At 42.9% G+C, this 15,649-nt stretch overlaps 1 protein-coding gene and 1 long non-coding RNA gene across 4 annotated transcripts in view; one reads left to right on the top strand and one right to left on the bottom strand.

Moving 5' to 3' along the window:
- Positions 1-15,649, bottom strand: part of BCAS4 (breast carcinoma amplified sequence 4) — a 65,649-nt gene that overhangs the window by 1,648 nt on the left and 48,352 nt on the right. The gene's annotated exons all lie outside the window — the stretch shown is intronic.
- LOC127031389 (uncharacterized) overlaps positions 3,158-15,649 on the top strand; it is a 50,706-nt gene continuing 38,214 nt past the window's right edge. The window contains exon 1 of the long non-coding RNA XR_007768539.1: positions 3,158-6,445. This is a non-coding gene — a long non-coding RNA (uncharacterized LOC127031389). The remainder of the gene's footprint in view (positions 6,446-15,649) is intronic.

Below are 15,649 nucleotides of genomic sequence, written 5' to 3'. Positions count from 1 at the left end.
CCTGGTCTTAAAATGTGCACACAGGGTCCTTATCTGCCATTTTAGTGGATTTGCTCCTTTATTCAAAGCCATTCTCTTGCAGTGATTTGTATTTTCACTATGCCTCTTTTCATTGTTCTACCAAACAGGCCATTCAAAAATAGTCAAAAGCATCTGGAACTAATGTGCAGCAATAGTTAATTTCCACGGGTCTCTACTGCTGCCTATCTTGACTATTCAAATTCCTTCCCTTGCCATTTCTTGCAATCCAGACTGACTTCCAGGGCTCCAAAAAACTGTGATAGCTACACCATATCACCTCCATTGCATGTTCCTTATCTACTACCAAATTGAAGTATCAACCCAACCCATCCATGCACTTACTTCACTCACAGCAACTTACCCTCTGTCCACTCATCCAGCAGGCTTCCTCATAGGTCTGGTCTTGTAACTATTCACTCCTGGGGGTTGTTCTTTCTCTAGTAATCCTACTTCAATCTAGACCACTTTCTCCCACCTCCAAAACCACTTTCTCTCTTTACACGTTAAGGTCTTTTGCCTTCAACTAAAAGCCTGCTGTTAACAATTTTTCAATACTGCATATTTAGAATCATGGAAATGTAGGACTGGAAGGGACCTCAATAGATCATCTAGTCCAGTCGCCTGCGCTGAGGCAGCACTAAATAGTATCTAGACCAGTGAAACTTAAGACGGAGGTTCATGAGCTGCAGGTGTTTCTTTAATATGTCTCCTGCAGCTCTTTGCAGCACACGTTAAAACAAGGTATGATTTAATTATTTACCAATCTAAGTTACTAACCAATCAGAATGCTTTTACTATGTTATTAACCAATTGTAGTTGATAAAATAATACACCTCTACCTTGATATAACGCTGTCTTTGGGTGCCAAAAAATCTTACCGCATTATAGGTGAAACTGTGTTCTATTGAACTTGCTTTGATCCACCAGTGTGTGGTGCCCCCCCGCAGCCCCCAGAGCACTGCTTTACCATGTTATATCCAAATTCGTGTTATATTGGGTGACATTATATCGAGGTAGTGGTGTACTTGGTCTGTCATTTTGCTGTGAGATTTATTTCCCCTGTCATACTGTTAAAATATGAACATATAGTAAATGAAACAATGAATTCACACTACTTTGGCTCTTGTGGGTAACGTTGATCACTAATTTAGCTGCTGAATCACTAAGGTCTGAGTATCACTGATCTACACCATCCCTGAGAGCTGTTTCTCTAACCTGTTCTTAAAAACCTTCAGTGACAGATTTCACAACCTCCCTAGGTAATTTGTTTCAGTGCTTAACTATCCTTAGACATTAGGAAAAACTTAATTGTAACATAAATCTCCCTTACTACAATTTAAGCCCATTACTTCTTGTCTGGTCCTCAGTGGATAAGGAGAACAGTTTATCAGCCTCCTGTTTATAACGGTCTTTTATATATTTGAAGATTTATGTCCCCCCCATCTTCTCTTCACCAGATTAATAAGCCCAGTTTTTTCCAACTTTCCTTGCAGTTCATGGTTTCTAGACCTTTAATCATTTTTGTTGATCTCCTCTACACTTTCTCCAGTTTGTCCACATCTTTCCTAAAGTGTAGTGTCCAGAATGGGACACGGTGCTGTAGCAAGTGAAAAAGTTACTTCATTCCTAAGTGTAGTATTTTGCATTTTTTTTATTGAATTTCATTCTATTTATTTTTAGACCATTTCTCCAGTTGTCAAGATCATTCTGAATTGTAATCTTGTCCTCCAAAATGCTTGCAACCCCTTTCAGCTTGGTATTGTCCCAAACTTTTTAAGTCTATGCCTTTATCAAAAACATTTGACATTATTGACTAGAACCAGACCCAGGACAGATCCCTGCACGTCCCACTCAATCTGCCCTCCCAGCTTGACTGTGAACCGTTGATAACTATTCTGAATACTGTTTTTCAACCAGTTGTGCACCCCTCTTCTACTAGATGCTGATTAGCTCAATGGTCTATATTCAGATGTGCAAAATTTAGCATCCCAGCAAAGCAGGTTCAGCTCTTAGTGCTTAAGAAGTAGATAAAATTAGGAATTACTGCAGGTGGTTGTCTTATAAAACAGTGCCTTGCATAAATGCTAAAGATTCCTTGATACTTTTCATAACGGTTCCCTTTTTTTGGCCAAGGATATCAGAGAAATGAGGTGTATGAGGAGGGAGGGGTCCTGACAGTGAGGATGAGAAGCTTGAACTTGATTCAGTAGAAAACAGAGATCCAAAGGAAAAAAAGGCACATATGGGTGTAGTTAGAGGAATTGGGCAAGGAATATCACGTTAGTAACTGCAGTTTGGATAGACCAAAGGAAAGCAGTGAGGGTGATGAAGGTCTTAATCAGTCTGTAACTGGGAATAATCAGCTAGAGTCTACTTTACAATCACCGCTTAACTGGTGAGTCACAGATAAACACAACATTTCTACAGCAGTTACACCTAAAGGCTACAACGAGGTTGGGCCCATAGTGCTAGGGACAGTGCAGACCCCAATAATAGACAGCCCCTGCCCCAAAGAGCTCACAGTCTAAGACGATGCCATAGCCATCTGACCTCATGAGTGTAAGAGCTTTTTAAAAATTTTGTCTGGTTTCTTCTTAAACAGATTCACATTCACATTCTGACCAGCTCAAGATGACAAAATTGACCAGGGATAAATTTTTCGAAAACACCGAAACAATTTAGATGCTGAAGTTCCATTTTCCAGAGTATCTTAAGCACTTGTATCCATTTTTTCAAAGTCTTTAACTCTGAGAAATCAATGGGAGTTGGGTGCCTAAATACCCTGAAAAATCTGGTCCTTGGGAGCCTAAATCTCTTTGAAAGCCAGTGGGTCTTAGGCTCTTAAAAATCTTACTCTAGAACTAATCAAGTGTACAAACTGCCACTCTTATACAGTGAGGAAAGTTAAACCTACCTGGAATCCCTCTATTCTCAATCTTTTTGGAGAGCACCCTAATCATAGAATATCAGGGTTGGAAGGGACTTCAGGAGTTCATCTAGTCCAACCCCCTGCTCAAAGCAGGGCCAATTCCCAACTAAATCATCCCAGCCAGGGCTTTGTCAAGCCTGACCTTAAAAACCTCTAAGGAAGAAGATTCCACCACCTCCCTAGATAACCCACCCATTACAGTGCTTCACCACCCTCCTAATGAAATAGTTTTTCCTAATATCCAACCTAAACCTCCCCCACTGCAACTTGAGACCATTACGCCTTGTTCTGTCATCTGGTACCACTGAGAACAGTCTAGATCCATCCTCTTTGGAACCCCCTTTCAGGTAGTTGAAAGCAGCTATCAAATCCCCCCTCATTCTTCTCTTCTGCAGACAAAACAATCCCAGTTCCCTCAGCCTGTCCTCATAAGTCCTGTGCTCCAGCCCCCCTAATCATTTTTGTTGCCCTCCGCTGGACTCTTTCCAATTTCTGCACATCCTTCTTGTAGTGTGGGGCCCAAAACTGGACACAGTACTCCAGATGAGGCCTCACAAATGTCAAATAGAGGAGAATGATCATGTCCCTCGATCTGCTGAAAATGCCCCTACTTATATAACCCAAAATTCCGTTAGCCTTCTTGGCAACAAGGATACACTGTTGACTCGTATCCGGCTTCTCGTCCACTGTAACTCCTAGGTCCTTTTCTGCAGAATTGCTGCGTAGCCATTTGGTCCCTAGTCTGTAACAGTGAATGGGATTCTTCCATCCTAAGTGCGGGACTCTGCGCTTGTCCTTGTTGAACCTCATCAGGTTTCTTTTGGCCCAATCCTCTAATTTGTCTAGGTCCCTCTGTATCCTATCCCTACCCTCTAGCATACCTACCACTCCTCCCAGTTTAGTGTCCTCTGCAAACTTGCTGCGAGTGCAGTCTGTGCCATCCTCCAGATCATTAATGAAGATATTGAACAAAACCAGCCCCAGGACAGAGCCTTGGGGTGCTCCGCTTGAAACCAGCTGCCAACTCGACATGGAGCCATTGATCACTACCTGTTGAGCCCAACAATTTAGCTAGCTTTCTATACACCTTATAGTCCCATTCATCCAGCCCATACTTCTTTAACTTGCTGGCAAGAATACTGTGGGAGACCGTATCAAAAGCTTTGCTAAAGTCAAGGAATAACACATCCACAGTGCCAGTTATCTACTCATAGAAGGCAGTTAGGTTAGTCAGGCATGACTTGCCCTTGGTGAATCCATGATGACTCTTCCTGATCACTTTCCTCTCCTCTAAGTGCTTCAGAACTTATGCTCAGCATCAGAAAACAGAGAGAGGTGTGAGGGAAAGTTAACAGAAAGGAATTGCAAACAGAGGTAGTAACATTGCAGAAAATGCCAAAGTAGAGAAGAAATGGTCAAGCTGAAAAAGTAACAATTCGAACAACATAAGAATAAGCTGAGCTACCCATTCTGCAAGGTACCACCCAGGAGACCACACTTGCTTCTCTGCCACAGTGAAGACCTTAACCCCACCCCAAAAACCAAGGTCTCTCAGAGTATATCTATAATGCGTTGTAAACCCAGGTCTGTGGGACAAAGGCTTGTGGACTCAGTGTTTCCAAGCCCGTGCTTGAGCATCCATTGTAAACCTGGATTTACAATTGCTGAACCCACGTGTTTCAACCATGCTAACATGTCCATGCTGCGCTACAGAGGTCTTCTGAGTCGCAAAATGACAGGGCTTGGGCCGAAGTCACAGAGGGACTGGGGCTCTGACCCACCCCCTACCAGGGTCTCCGGATTGGGTCCTGAATGCTTGCTGACCTGAATCAAACGTGTGTGTGTGTGTGGATGAAAGGGTAGCTTGGGCACTAATCGGATTCAGAGGTGGGTTTAGTGTGCAGTGTAGAGACACCAAAACGGGACTGAGTGCCCTCAGCAGCTCACAAAGTCAGGCCCTCAATTAAAGTATTTCAAGGATATAGACTGTTGGTTAGATGAGATCATATCACAACTAGCATGCTCTTGATTAATCTATTTACTTACAGTTAATTGCGGTAGCTCTCTGAAGGAAGCTGTGTGCTTGTTTAGCAGTATGGACAACTTACTACATAATTCCCCAGAGTATCCTTACTCTCTGTCTGCTTCTTGGGGCAATTCAAGGTGTATTGATTTATAAAGCCCTCTATGGCCTAGGTACTGGTTTCTTAAGATGCCCATCCTGCCTCTTTGCCACAGCAGAGGAGATGAGTTGGGGCAGTTCCGCTGACACTCCCTTGGTTTGCACATCTAGGATAAGTGGCAGCACATTCTCAGTGAACTGCCCTCTAAGCCTCTAATCTACAGAGGCTGGAGGAGGGTGATTATAGGAATAGGCCTAGACCAGTAAGCCACTCACATCAGTGATCATGTTGTTTTAGAGTGCGTGTGTGTATACAGACTTGTGAGGGAAGGAGAGATAGGCACCTTTAACACAACAAAAAGTTGCAAAAAATTAAATAAAGTAGTAGAAGAAAAAATAAATGGTGACAGCACAAGCAGATGGTCATCAGTCCCAGCTCTGAATAAGGCCAGGCGGATACTAAACCAGCAAGCCAGGTAGCTCTTGGAACAGTTGCCAGTGACAAGATGCAATAACGCTGCAGAGAAGCAAAAGCAGTAGATGAAGAATGCAGTCCAAGTGGAAAGTTGAGAGTTTTGGTGGTTTTACAGAGAACGTGGATAAAGTTAGAAATAAAAAGAGACAGAAAACACTCTGGCTTTTCAAAGTAAAATCATTTGCCCTTCACTCCAGAGAAATCACTGCCAGTGGCTGATAACACTGATTTAAAACATCTTAAAAGAAACAATACTACCATAAAGGACAGCAGTGAAACTTAAGTTATGAAACTGACAACGGGCCTGAACAGAGGATTTGCCATATCAGATCATTGGCCAACTTAGTTCAGTATCCAGCATCTGACAGTGGCCAATACTAGATACTTAAAAAAGAAAGAATAAGAATAATAATTTATGATGCAGGAGGTTAGTTATGCAGTGCTGTACACTAGGGTGAGAGAAGACTTCCTTCCTAACCCCTGCAGTGATCAACTGATGCCTTGAAGTGTAAGATTTGTATACTTTCTTTCCCTTACCATGCTAAACTACAACTACAATGTTATCCCATCCCCTCCCAATCCCTCTTAATGTATGTTTCTATGACCTCCTGATACAATTAATTCCTTTGGCTGACTAATGTTGTGTACTTGTGCTGTGAATAATTGTAAAAAGGAGTCTCTGTTTTAAATCGACCTGTAATTAACTTTAATCAAGGCTCCCCTCTAGTTCTCAGATGATGATAAAAAAGGATTGTGCTAGTCTGTTCTGAATCTTCTAGTGCAGCTGCAGAGTCCATGCCAACTACTGAGACAAAGAGTACTATCCAGAGGACTGAACTGCTCCTCCTGAAGCACTGAGGAAAGGATTCTTGGACAACTGTACAAATAAGATATGGAGGTAACAGAGATGCCAGAGTATGAGGAATATCTATTCTATGCATGTCACACACTCAAGGGATGAAATGGCTCTTCTGTGGCCAAGCTACAGTGAAACCCAAAGGAAAAGCAATAGCTTCATGCCAAGGGAGGGGGGACTGCGAGAATCTGAATATCCAAAACTACACGAGAAATCAAAAGGGAAAGGTTCAAGTAACAGGATATGGAGCCTTTTGCCCTAGATCACTTGGTTCACATCTGGTGCAGATTAGTAAAGCGCAGAGGATATTGCTGTACCATGGCTGTTTGATGTATTTCAGACTAGGAGCCTTCAGTCCAGTTCCCAGCGGGATGGCATCCATGCCACAAAAGATACCACAAGTGGTGCTGGCCCTGTCAGTATCAGCAGCTAGCCAAAGACCAAGTCAGACTATAAGGTCCTCAAGCCAAGGTTTCTACAGTTCTGTGCATATGTATAGCACTTTATAAGTAACTCCTTGTCACTTCTATTAGTGCTTCCTTAGATAGGGCATAGGGTAGGACAGTAGCTTGCACTGTTTCTGCCTGTACTGTATGAGAATTGTTGGCAGAGGATTTCAGCCTCCTGGGACATCAGTCTCAACCTTTCACCAGCACCGAGCACTTAAAACAAAACAAATCCTTCCACACCAAATCTCAAAACTGAAAATGTAAGGCTATGTAAAGTACTATAAGGCAAGGGAGGTGGCTCACCAGATCAGAGACAGCTGTCTAGGAATGCTAGCAGCATTATTCAGATACATTAAAAGCCCTTCAGACAGTACTCAGCATGACAGTAATAAAGGCACAAAATATACACATAGACTCCAGCTGTAGTCTAGTCATGTGTGATACACTTAAAGAACAGAGAGAGACAGAGTTGCTCTGGAGTTCCTGAAGGAGAACACGGCAAGTGCCATCTGTAGACAGATTTGAAGAGGGATCCACTCCCCATCTCTGCTCCCAATTTAGGGAACTATTAACTTACACCTTTCAGTTGAAAGATCTCATAAACAGTGATTAGCTGAGGAAGTGAAGGATGAAAACGTTAAGGGGAACTCAACGTTCTGTAGCAGGAAACACGGGCCCATATAAACTAGATGGGATACTTACGGTTTGAAACAAAAACATTAGAATTTTAGACCTTTTGCAAACTGAAGCACATGCAGCGTTCTGTACTTACAAGAAAATTCAAAGGAATGGCATGTAGAATCATGCCTGAAGGATTAAAACCTCTGGTGGCAGCTTTAGAGACTTCAGTAAATTAAACCTTATCAGGAGGCCAAGTTATCTAGGGAGAGAAGCTCTGTGGCTTTGTTTTTGAAGCATTGGGGCCCTCTACCTGAGAAATATACCCCAAATACTGTCTTAGATAGCTAAAGGAAACATGAAAGCAACATGAGTGTGACCCACAGATGTGAATTCAGTAGTAGTATTCTTGACAACTGCAACTCAGCACTAGAACAGCATAACTCAGTCATAAGGTGAGCACTTGCAGGTTGTGTGTTCTGCTCAGGAAACTATCCCCTCTGGGAAGCTTAATCCACAATCACTCCGATTTTACTTTTCATCAAATAGGGAGGGGAGAGAAGTACATGCATGTTCCAAAGCCACACTGCATATAGTAAACTTAAGCCAGCCTAAAGAACAGGAGTACTTGTGGCACCGTAGAGACTCTCAAATTTATTTGGGCATAAGCTTTCGAGGACTAAAACCCACTTCATCATAATGACCCAATAACCCACTCAGTCCCCAGGCACAGACTAGGATTCTGCATTTACTGCTGTTACTATAAGGCCTTCCTATCCAATTCCAAACTATTTGTTTTCATAAGTAATTCAAACGTCCAAATGCTGAAAGAACAGGTAGGCCCCGAGAAAAGAGGGAGGAAGAACATATTTCATACAGGGAATGGAAATTAACCATGTAAGCTCCTCCCCATTGGAAATGGAGTTTCCCAGTACACAAGTGAAACTTAAACCAAAGTCTTGCAGCCACCAGTTTTCTTTCTTTGAACCAATCAATCACCACCCCAGATCTGGATTCCTGCAAAGTAGGTTCCCTGTGAGCCTAGCCAATTTCAGGATTTTGTGCCTCATCTCAGGGTACGTCAACACTACCCACCGGATCGGCAGGTAGTGATCGATCTATCGGGGATCGATTTATCGCATGTAGTGTAGACACGATAAATCGATCCCCAATTACTCTCTCGTCGACTGCTGAACTACAGCAGTGCGAGAGGCAGAAGCAATGTAAACGGGCGAGCCGCGGCCATCGATCCAGCGCCGCGAGGACGTGAAGTAAGTAATTTTAATTCAATCTAAGATATGTCGACTTCAGCTACGCTAGCCTCGTAGCTGAAGTTGCGTCTTAGATTGATTCCCCCACACACACACACACCCAAGTGTAGACCAGGCCCAGACGTATTAACAGGAACCATATTGGGTCACTTATCCCTCAGATGTAAAGTTCCTGCCCCACACAACAATTTCAAAGCTAAAAAAGAAGTAACAAAATATCTTGCCCCTAATGCAGATCTATACTAGTTCCTGCTGCTGCCATGGCCTGCAGCACTGCTCATGTTCCCAGAGCTCCTGAACCCATTTACTTTTCATCTATTGGGAGCCCACGCACCTGACTTAGCACTAATGCACCTTCCCCTCAGCCCCCACTGAAGGTTTTGCTCCTGCCTACTACACTAAGAGAAGCCTTCAAAGCCTTCATGGGAGCATCAGCACCATTGCAAGCAGGTACAGAAAACAAAGAGGCTCAGGAACTCTGTTCCAGAGAGACGTGCACCACAGAGGTCTGAACTCCAAGGACATGAGGGACTGGAGGTGACCCACCTAGGAAAAAGAGTAATCTGATATTCAGGTAAGATGACAGGGTCAGCGATATTTGGTGGGGCTAATTATTCCCAGCACTTGATCATTTTCACATGTATTTAATTAAGTACAGCTCTGAGTAGAGCTGGTCAAAAACGAGTTTCTGTCCCATAAGAAATGCTAAAAATTACAAATTGTTATGAATTGGAACGAAATGCTGAAGTTTCTAAATTTCCCACACAATGAAAATTTTGAAAATTTTAAATTCAGAACCACTGAAATATTTCATCTAGATAACATTGAAATACACTTTCCTTATGGAGAGAGATTTTGTAATTATCCACCATAGCGCTGTTTGCACTTTCCCCTGAAGCATCTGGTTCTGGTCACTGTCATATTGAATACTAGACAAGTGGTTGGATGACAACAGGCTTTGCTATAGCACGGGGTAGCCAACCCGTGGCTCACAAGCGACATGTGGCTCTTTAAAGTACGGCCTGCAGCGCCTCTAACGCCCTCTCCTTTCTCCTCCTACCAGACTAGGGAGAGGAGAGCTCAGGGCTTGTGCGCTGCAGTAGGGTGCTGGGGCCAGGGGCTTCTGCCAGAGACGATTGGTGCCTCTTGAGAGTGGGAGCCAGGTAACCCTGGCAAAAATTGGGGGGAGAGGGCATGTGACACCCCCTGACACACACACACATCACCGCTGCTTCTGCCTAGCAGGGAGGAGGGCCCTGAGATCTCCCTCCCCGCAGCGCTGAAACCCTGAGCCCCAGCAGGTGTGCCCTGGCTTTCAAACTTCTGAAGAATGTCATATGTGGCTGAGAGGGTCAGTAAGTATGGCCATCTCTGACTGCAGGCCAGAGTCTGAGGGAACCTCAAGACATTCGGTCCAATTGCCTTCATCAAGCAACAAGGACTCTATGGTATGAATCTTCAACACATCTAAATTTGTCTTCAACACACTGGATTATTATTATTTATTTTAACTAGAGGAATATTTCAGTTGTCCAGATTTCCATTGTCTCTCTCACACACACTTCATCACTGACAAGTTCTGGATAAGAGGAATTCTCATGATCTTTCACCCTGCCTGAAATAATTTGATTTTTCTCTCATCTGTCCCCTTTACCCAGAACACATTATTCTCAATATCAAACACACAATACCAAGATTCTGCAAACTCCCTGGGACAGTCTCTCACTTTATTTAATAAATAAATAAATAAATAAAATAAAAATCGATAGCACTAATGGAATCCTGAGAGAGAGAGTTGAGTTAATATGGCTCCTTTGAAAAGTGTACAAAGGGGTCCTAAATGCAGCAGCACCATGTCTAGAAACACTTCTCCCTAAGTTTGCTTTGACAATAATTTTCATGTCACGGTTATGGAGCTGGCTCCTCAACTATGCCCAGTACCTTTCTCCACACTAGAGGCTAGTGGCACCATAGGGCTTCTGGGTGGAAGGCTACAGCTCCCGCCTCTCCTGAAGACATGGCTTGGAATGTCTCCTAGCATATGGGGGAGAATCCTCAGCTGCCTGATTAAGGCAACTTTACTCCCCTTTGTGCTTCTGGAGCTGCACAAAAGGGATTTAACCAGGGACATGAGTTAATATCCGCAAAGCGCTTTGAAGATTGATACCTACTTGCAGAGGTGGTGTTGGGAAGTACTACAGCCCCCATTTCACAGCTGAGGCAAAAGGGTTAAGTGGTTTGTCCAGACACGAGGAAGTCAGTGGCAGAGCCAAGATAAGAATCCGAACTCACGCCTCCTTCAATTTATTTATTTATTTTTACAGTGCTACAGGCACACACAGCACTTCCTGCTGGTAAATGTAAAGAGAAGGTTCCCTACCACCAGACACTTACAATTAAGACTGAGGAAACAATGAAAGAAAAACACAGAAAGCACGAAGGCAAATAAAAGGAAGGGGATACAGCCCTTGCAGGGCGAAGAGAAAGAGGGAATATATCTGGTGCCATCATAGGTGGCTTCTTAAATTTCTGTAGTGAAATCAAGTTTCAGAGGAAAATTATAGGTTAACAGGCACAGCAGGAAAAGTAAGGTCAAAGCTCTGAATGAGGAAACAGACACTATCACAGCTATGGGGCAAACTGCAAAGACCACAATGAGGAATGAAGAGATGTTTCAGCAGGAGCATGGCTTAAGTTAATGCACGAAGGAAGGTCCAAGCGCTGAGGTATAGGCAGGAACAGAGATGTGCATGGCAAGGATAAGCTTGAATGTAATGGGTAGCCAGCCAAGAGGTTAGAAAAGAGGCGTGACAATGGGTTGCTTTGTCTAATATTTGCAGCCACAGAAATTCAAAGATGAGCACCTGTCAATTCAGACTGTCCCTGGATTATGTGATAAAATGGGGTTGTGCTTCCATTTTTGATTTTGGGAAAATGAACATTTCAAGGGTGGGTTTGCGGAACTGTGACCAGAGACAACGTACCTTTACCTCTTACCTCCAGTGAAGTCTATAATTTGCACCAACCAAGCATACTTTTTTATACATATATTCAAGACGTGGGAGATTAAAAGCAAAGCAGCGTTTATTACATCAGGGCAATTTTGCTGATAACCTTGTTTGAGTTATAGACCCACAGCTTTGCATTTGAAAGAAGCAGAAGGCCATATGCCTGAGGAGCTGTGCAGAAGACGACACCTGGCTTACATGCTCACTTAGGACCACATGCCCTCACAGATATATTGAGACAAGAAACAGCCAACCTAATTTCTCCTTTAGTGGGAGCAAGGAAGCCAAATGACTGAGCATTTGGACTTTGAGCCGAAGTAATAGATTATAGTATAGCTTCACTTTCAAGGCTGTACATAACTCTGCCCCTTGTAAGCTCTCTAGAAGACCACCTCTCAGTACAATGTATAAGCTTCCTTTGCTTCCCACAGTCAGGCACTGGACTCAATCAGGTGATCTGGGTTCTACTCACAGCTCTGCCACTGAATTACTGTTTTAATGCGGATAAGTCACTTTCCTGTACCTCTGTTTCCCCATCTGTAACATATAGACAATGATGCTGACTCTCTTTTATTAAGTGCTTTGAAACTATGCATAAAAGTAGCATAAAAGTGAGCTACATACCATCCCTCTATTTCACAAAAAATAAGACGATCCAAACTTCTGAAAGCGTTCAAGCTGTAAGGTGCACTCTTCTTTGTGAACATAGGAACTGCCAGACTGGATCAGACCTAAGGTCGCTCTAGTCCAGTATCCTGGTCTCTAATTGTGGCCAGAACAAGATGCTTCACAGGAACACGTAAGCACCCCACACAACAGGCAGACATGAAATAATCTGCCCCCCAATATAGGTCTTTCTGGAGCAGTGTCACAATCAAAAGCTAAACAAAATAATAAAACCTATTTGAAATATGAAGCAGCATTACTCAGGAAAGACTCACTTTGACTTAATAGGAGTTGGATCAGCTCCCTAGTAAGTGGCCCAGTGGACAGGCACAGCAAAAGACAGGACTCCTGCATTCTAGTTCTGACTCTGCCAGTGATTCACTTTATGACCTTGAGCAAGACCCCTTCACTTTTCTGTGCCTCAAGTTTGCCATCTGTAAAATGAGGACACTTTGGAAAAGGCTTTAGTATAAAATATGGATTGTATTAATTTACCATCTACATTTTCTAGCGGCCATCTGTGCAGAATATGTGTATGTGTAAAAGTAAAATAAGTAAAAGTAAAATAGATGCCCCTTACAAACACCCCAAAACTAATATTCTGGTATATGTAAGAAGATACGCTATATTCAGACAGATGAGTAAATTATGTCACGCTTATATATAACCTAATTTTTCTCTTGATAAACTAAGAAAAGGGGAAGTGTACAGAGTTTATTTTTAGTAATGTTATATTAAGACATGCTACAGCACAAGACCACGTGTGCGTAATACAACTTAAAAACAGGTTCAAAAACATACTTTAAAAAAAAAAAGTGTTTACAGATTGTACCAGGATTTTATTCCAGTCCCAGGGACATGCCAGAACTTTGTAAAAAATCAGGATTTCTTAGGAACATTTTTGGTTTTCAGATGAATTTCTGATGATGTTCAGGGTTCCAAAAATATTTATAATTATACTAAACTGGGATAGGTTGCCAACAAAACCCAAACCATTGGCTAAGAAATAATATAAAGGGTGATAGGGCACAGTGCAGGGCAATTCACTCAATTCCCACCAAAGGCAATGGGGGTTGGGGGCACTCATGTTCCTTGCAGGATTAAGGCCCCACACTGATCAGAAATGACAGGTCAAAATGAGAAAAATAAGATTCAGCTTGGGAAAAGTCCAATAATACTCTGAACACTGATGGTCAATTGGAGGGAGGTTCTGGATAGCAGTGAGAGAGAGAGACACCTGAGGCAAGAGCAGACACTAAACTGTGTACAAGCTTCTGGTACGACGTGGCAGGAAGTAAAGTGAGTAAAGTGTAAACTTCAAGTCAGTGGCTGTGGCCTGTCCCATGGTAGCATGAGGGGAGATGTGGCAGGTTTTGAGCCCCATCATCTCTGGCCCTGCTGGAATCAGCTGGCATAAAGATGAAAACCCTTCGCCACACCCCTCCTCTGACAGGGAGCACTTTAGAGGTAGCTTGTCTCAACAGTAACAGGCTAATGAAGCCAGTTCTTACCACTCATCCTCCAGCCAGGCCCCCATATCCCATCCGTTTGGGAACGTGGCCTGTTAACTGTGGAGGAGAGGCCTAGATGCAGTGCTGAGGTACTCATGCCTGTCCAGCTGCAATGAGATGGGTGGTCCCATCACAGAGACATTGCTACAAAAAGAAATATAAGTCTTGCCTGGTAAAAATTGATACCAAAGGGTCATTAATGTGGCCTGAAAATCACTGTGGTCAAAAAGCCCCAAACAAACCCATATGCTTACAGGATGGAAGGTGCACTCTGGCAATGAAAGAGTTACAAAAAACCTGGTGATTGGGGAGGTGTTAACTAGACTTTTTGGGAACATTCGATATTAGTGAATAGGGCCTGAAAGTTCCTATTCAATATGGCAAAGTTCTGCCTGCTAATGAAGGATAAAAATAGTCTGTGTATGCCTATGTGAAAGAAAACACACACACACACACACACACACACCATGGAACTGGCACTGCAGTATTGTTGGGGGATGGGCAGCTAGAAGAGAAGCTGCAGTAATCGCGGCGACTCCTGCAGGCTGAGCTCTACTGGGTAAACTACACTGAAACGCTGTGTAACAGCAACTGCCAGAGACATAGCAACTGCAATCAGCTAAACCAGAGAGAAAGGACTAGAATTTTCCAGGCAGACCAGGAAGAATCCTTTATTTCTATTGGCTAAAGGTATATGCGCACACACAAATACACACACACACACACTGTCTCTCTTTTTTTCTGGAGACTACCTTGGTATTTTTGTTGTTGGCAAACCAGACTGCTTCAGAAGCAGCTTTAGAAAGATTTGCAGGTTAGGGTGCATCTGAACAGGAGCAATGTGGCCAAGAGGGATTAACCACCACCAAAGATGAGCTTGCAGCAATACTGCTATTGCAGAAATACAATCGCTACACAATAACTTTTTTCCCCAAGTGTACCAGCTATGCTTCCTAGAGCATTTAGGTGCACAATTGAATTAAAAACCAAGGGCGAATAAATTATTTTTCATGCATTTTCAAACCACATTGACACTTGGACTCTGCGGCAAAATGAACGTTACAAAAAAAAGTGTATATGCACTGAATATATTATGAAATGGCTTTTAAAACTCTGCCCTGGAGAGAGCTTTCTGATTGCCTCCCAATGATGTAAGACATCCATAATACCTGGTAAAATACGGGTTAACTAGTCTAATTTCTGCATATAAATTCCAGCTAATAGTGTATCTGTGACACTCTGGGAAACATATTGCAGATTAATTATAGCGCTTCTCAGGTAGTTAAAGTCATTTGACCTCAGACCCTAACGCCATGCAAGCTTACTATTGTCATGTAGAAATGCACTCACACTGGCCTGTCTTATTGCTTAATTATTCACTGTTTGTTTCTGCTGAGGGAAGCCTTATTTAAGAATATGTTGAATCGTTGTCAAATTTAAGTTATGAAAGATATACACAGGCACATCTTAAGCAACTTAGCTTTGTCTGGTATGGCATTCTGTGTGAAGTCAATGATGAGCTATTAGTGATTCTCAAACTATTTTACTGATGACCGCTTTCACATAGCAAGCCTCTGAGTGCAACCCCCCTTATAAATTAAAAACACTTGTTTATATATGTAACACCATTATAAATGCTGGAGGCAAAGCGGGGTTTGGGATGGAGGTTGACAGCTCGCGACCCCGAGGGTACCTGACCCCCTGTGTGAGAACTCCTGAGCTA

Source organism: Gopherus flavomarginatus, chromosome 11 (genome assembly GCF_025201925.1).
Source record: "Gopherus flavomarginatus isolate rGopFla2 chromosome 11, rGopFla2.mat.asm, whole genome shotgun sequence".
Classification (NCBI taxonomy): domain Eukaryota; kingdom Metazoa; phylum Chordata; order Testudines; family Testudinidae; genus Gopherus; species Gopherus flavomarginatus.
Note: the sequence above shows the minus strand (reverse complement) of the source record. Positions and strands in the feature narration are given on the sequence as shown.